Raw genomic sequence first — 6,000 nt, 5'->3', positions numbered from 1 at the left:
TTTTGAACGTCCCAGAGCATATGAGATGTTCCAGGAGCTGAAGTTGATATTTCAAGCTAATGCCCGCGTTGAGAGATATGAATTCTCCAACAAGTTCTATAGCTGCAAGATGGAGGAGAACAGTTCTGTCAGTGAACACACACTCAAAATATCTAGGTATCATCACCACTTGACTCAGCTGGGAATTAATCTACCAGTTGAGAGTGTTATTGACAGAGTTCTTCAGTCATTGCCACCAAGCTATAAAGGCTTGGTGATGAACTATAATATGCATGGGATGGGGAAAACAATTCCCGAGCTCTTCGCGATCCTAAATTAAGCGGAAGTAGAAATCAAGAAAGAGTATCAAGTATTGATGGTTAACAAGACCACCAGTTTCAAGAAAAAGGGCAAGAGAAAGAAAGGGAACTTCAAGAAGAATGGCAAGCAAGTTGTCGCTCCCGTGAAGAAGCCCAAAGATGGACTCAAGCCTGAGACTGAGTGCTTCTACTGCAAGGGTAATGGTGACTGGAAGCGGAACTGCCCCAAGTATTTGGCGGATAAGAAGGATGGCAAAGTGAACAAAGGTATATTTGATATACATGTTATTGATGTGTTCCTTACTAACGCTCGTAGTAGCACCTGGGTATTTGATACTGGTTCGATTGCTCATATTTGTAACTCGAAACAAGAGCTGCGGAATAAACAAAGGTTGGCTAAGGATGAGGTGACGATGCCCGTCGGGAATGGTTCCAAGGTCGATGTGATCGCCGTCGGCACGCTACCTATACATCTACCTTCGGGATTAGTTTTAGACCTCAATAATTGTTATTTGGTGCCAGCGTTGAGAATGAACATTATATCTAGATCTTGATTATTGCAAGATAGATATTCATTTAAGTCGGAGAATAATGGTTGTTCTATTTATATGACCAATATCTTTTATGGTCATGCACCTTTGATGAATGGTCTGTTCTTTTTGAATCTCGATCGTAGTGATACACACATTCATAATAGTGATGCGAAAAGATGCAAAGTTCATAATGATGGTGCAACATACTTGTGGCACTGCCATTTAGGTCATATTGGTGTAAAGCGCATGAAGAAACTCCATGCAGATGGATTTTTGAAATCACTTGATTATGAATCATTTGATACTTGCGAACCCTGCCTCATGGGCAAGATGACTAAAACTCAGTTCTCCGGAACAATGGAGTGAGCTAATAACTTATTAGAAATAATACATACTGATGTATCCGGTCCGATGAGTGTTGAGGCATGCGGCGGGTATCGTTCTTTTCTAAAGTTTACAGATGATTTGAGTAGATATGGGTATATCTACTTAATGAAACACAAATTTGAAACATTTGAAAAGTTCAAAGAATTTCAGAATGAAGTAGAGAATCATCGTAACAAAAAATAAAGTTTATATGATCTGATCGTGGAGGTGAATATTTGAGTTACGAGTTTGGCCTTCATTTAAAACAATGTGGAATTGTTTCACAACTCACACCGCCTGGAACACCACAACGTAATGGTGTGTCCAAACATCATAACCGTACTTTATTAGATATGGTGCATTCTATGATGTCTCCTACCGATTTTCCTTTATCATTTTGGCGTTATGCACTTGAAACGACACCGTATGAATTATGGTTTGGCAAGAAATCTAAGCTGTCATTTCTTAAAGTTTGGGGATGTGACGCTTATGTCAAAAGGCTTCAACCTGATAAGCTCGAACCCAAATCGGAGAAGTGTGTCTTCATAGGATACCCTAAGGAAACTATTGGATACACCTTCTACCACATATCCGAAGGCAAGATCTTTGTTGCCAAGAATGAGTCCTTTCTAGAGAAGGAGTTTCTATCGAAAGAAGTGAGTGGGAGGAAAGTAGAACTTGATGAGGTAATTATACCTTCTCTCAAATTGGAAAGTACCAAATCAGAGAAAAACGTTCCTGTGATGCCGACAACAACTAGAGAGGAAGCTAATGATAGTAATCATGAAACTTCATATCATGTTACTACTGAACTTCGTAGGTCGACCAGAACACGTTCCGCACTAGAGTGGTACGGTAATTCTATCCTGGAAGTCATGTTGTTAGACAATGGCGAACGTACGAACTATGAAGAAGCTATGATGAGCCCAGATTCCGATAAATGACTTGACGCCATGAAATCCGAGATAGGATCCATGTATGAGAACAAGTATGGACTTTGGTGGACTTGCCCGATGATCGACAGGCCATTGAAAATAAATGAATCTTCAAGAGGAAGACATATGCTGATGGTAACATCACTATCTACAAAGCTTGACTTGTCGCAAAAGGTTTTCGACAAGTTCAAGGGGTTGACTATGATGAGACTTTCTTACCCGTAGCGATGCTTCAGTCTGTCCGAATCATGTTAGCAATTGCCGCATTTTATGATTATGAAATCTGGCAAATGGACATCAAAACTGCATTCCTTAATGGATTTCTTAAAGAAGAGTAGTACATGATGCAACCAGAAGGTTTTGCCGATCCTAATGTTGTTAACAAAGTGTGCAAGCTCCATCGATCCATCTATGGACTGGTGCAAGCATCTCGGAGTTGGAATATATGCTTTGATGAGGTGATCAAAGCATATGGTTTTATACAGACTTACGCTGAAGCCTGTATTTGCAAGAAAGTGAGTGGGAGCTCTGTAACATTTCTGATATTATATGTCGATGACATATTGTTGATTGGAAATGATATAGAATTTCTGGATAGCATAAAAGGATACTTGAAGAAGAATTTTTCAATGAAAGACCTCGGTGAAGCTGCTTATATATTGGGCATCAAGATCTATAGGGATAGATCGAGACGCTTAATAGGAATTTCACAAAGCACATATCTTAACAAAGTTCTGAAGAAGTTCAAAATGGCCTAGTCAAAGAAAGGGTTCTTGTCTGTGTTGCAAGGTGTGAAGTTGAGTCAGACTCAATGTCCGACCACGACAGAAGATAGAGTGAAACTGAAAGCCATTCCCTATGCCTCAGCCATAGGTTCTATCATGTATGCTATGTTGTGTACCAGACCTGATGTGTGCCTTGCCATAAGTTTGGTAGGGAGGTACGAAAGTAATCCAGGAGTGGATCACTGGATAGTGGTCAAGAATATCCTGAAATACCTCAAAAGGACCAAGGATATGTTTCTCATTTATGGGGCTGACGAAGAGCTCGTCGTAAAAGGTTACGTCGACTCTAGCTTCGACATTGATCGGATGACTTTAAGTCACAAACCAGATACGTATTTATATTGAATGGTGGAGCTGTCAGTTGGCGTTGTTCCTAGAAGAGCGTCATGGTGGGATCTACATGTGAAGCGGAGTACATAGCTGCTTCGGAATGAAGGAAATATCCCCTAGAGGCAATAATAAAGTTGTTATTTTATATTTCCTTATTCATGATAAAGGTTTATTATTGATGCTAGAATTATATTGATTGGAAACTTAAATACATGTGTGGATACATAAACAAATACCGTGTCCCTAGTGAGCCTCTACTAGACTAGCACGTTGATTAAATATGGTTAAGGTTTCCTAACCATGGACATGAGTTGTCATTTGATAACGGGATCACATCATTAGGAGAATGATGTGATGGACAAGACCCATCCGTTAGCTTAGCATATTGATCGTTTACTTTTACTGGTATTGCTTTCTTCATGTCAAATACATATTCCTTCGACTATGAGATTATGCAATACCCGGATACCGGAGAAATACCTTGTGTGCTATCAAACGTCACAACATAACTGGGTGATTATAATGATGCTCTACAAGTATCTCCGAAGGTGTTTGTTGATTTGGCATAGATCGAGATTGGGATTTGTCACTCCGAGTATCGAAGAGGTATCTCTGGGCCCTCTCGGTAATACACATCATAAGCTTGCAAGCAAACGACTAAGGAGTTAGTCACGAGGTGATGTATTATGGAACGAGTAAAGAGACTTACCCGTAACGAGATTGAACTAGGTATGAAGATATCGACGATCAAATCTTGGGCAAGTAACATACCGATGACAATGGGAATTATGTATGTTGTCATAACGGTTTGACCAATAAAGATCTTCGTAGAATATGTCAGAGCCAATATGATCATCCAGGTTCCGCTATTGGTTATTGACTGTAGAGGTTTCTCGGCCATGTCTACATAGTTCTCGAACCCGTAGGGTCTGCACGCTTAGCATTCGATGACGATATATTATTATATGAGTTATGTGATTTGGTGACCGAATGTTGTTTGGAGTCCCGAATGAGATCACGGACATGACGAGGAGTGTCTAAATGGTCAAGAGGTAAAGATTGATATATAGTACGATGGTATTCGGTCACCGGAAGTGTTCCGGAGGGTACCGGGTACATATCGGGTCACTAGAAGCGGTTCCGAACACCCCCAGCAAAAGATATGGGCCTTATGGGCCAAGAGGGGAAACGCACCAGACACAAGGGGCTGGTGTGCTCCCCATATGGGCCAGCCAAGGTGTATAAGGAAAGGGGGAAAGGGGAAAGGCAAGTGTGGATTAGGATTCCCACTTCCTTCTCTTTCCTCGTCTTTCCTTCCCCTCCGGCATATATGGCAGGGGACGCGTGGTTTGGGAGGAGCCCAAGTAGGATTCAGTCCTACTTGGGGCGCCTCCTGGCCTCTCCCCTCCCCTCCCACCTATATATACGTGAGGGGCACCCCTGGCACACACCAAATAATTGCCGGGCCATGTGCAGCACCCCCCTCCACCGTTTACTCCCCAGGTCATATTTTCGTAGTGCTTATGCGAAGCCCCACGGAGATCACTTCACCATCACCGTCACCACGCCATCATGCTGATGGAACTCATCTACTACCTAGACGTCTTGCTAGATCAAGAAGGCAAGGGACGTCACCGAGCTGAACGTGTGCAGAACTCGGAGGTGTCGTACGTTCGGTACTCGATTGGTGGATCACGAAGAAAGTTCAACTACATCAACCGCATTGTGAAAGGATTCCGCTTACAGTCTACGAGGGTACGTAGACACACTCTCCCCCTCGTTGCTATGCATCTCCATGGATAGATCATTGCGTGTGTGTAGAATTTTTTTGTTTTCCATGCAATGATTCTCAAAAGTGGTATCAGAGCCAGGTCTATGCATAGATGATATGCACGAGTAGAACACAAAGAGTTATGGGCGGTGATAGTCATACTGCTTACCACCAACATCTTATTTTGATTTGACGGTATTGTGGGATGAAGCGGCCCGGACCAACCTTACATGTCCACGTACATGAGACCGGTTCCACCGACATACATGCAACTAGTTTTGCATAAAGGTGGTTGGCGGGTGTCTGTTTCTTCTACTTTAGTTGAATCGAATTTGACTGCGGCCAGTCCTTGAAGAAGGTTAAAACAACAAACTTGACGAAACCCCAATGTGGTTTTTGTCGTAGGTAAGAATGGTTCTGGCTAGAAGCCCATAGCAGCCACGTAAAACTTGCAACAACAAAGTAGAGGACGTCTAACTTGATTTTGCAGGGTATGTTGTGATGTGATATGGTCAAGACATGATGTAATATATGTTATTGTATGAGATGATCATGTTTTGTAATTAATCGGCAACCGATAGGAGCTTTATGGTTGTCTCTTTATTGTATGAAATGCAAACGCCATGTAATTGCTTTACTTTATCGGTATGCGTTAGCAATAGTTGTAGAAGCAATAGTTGGTGAGACGACCACGACGCAACGATGGAGATCAAGGTGTCGAGCTGGTGACGATGGAAATCATGACGATGCTTTTGAGATGGAGATCAAAAGCACGAGATGATGATGGCCATATCATGTGACATATTTTGATTGCATGTGATGTTTATCTTTTATGCATCTTATTTTTCTTAGAACGACGGTAGCATTATAAGATGATCCCTTCTCGTAATTTCAAGATAAACCTATTCTCCCCGAGCATGCACCATTGTGAAAGTTCGTCGTTTTGAGACACCGCGTGATGATCGGGTATGATAGACTCTA

Source organism: Triticum aestivum, chromosome 3B (assembly GCF_018294505.1).
Source record: "Triticum aestivum cultivar Chinese Spring chromosome 3B, IWGSC CS RefSeq v2.1, whole genome shotgun sequence".
Lineage (NCBI taxonomy): Eukaryota > Viridiplantae > Streptophyta > Magnoliopsida > Poales > Poaceae > Triticum > Triticum aestivum.
This window is presented reverse-complemented; position numbering follows the sequence as displayed.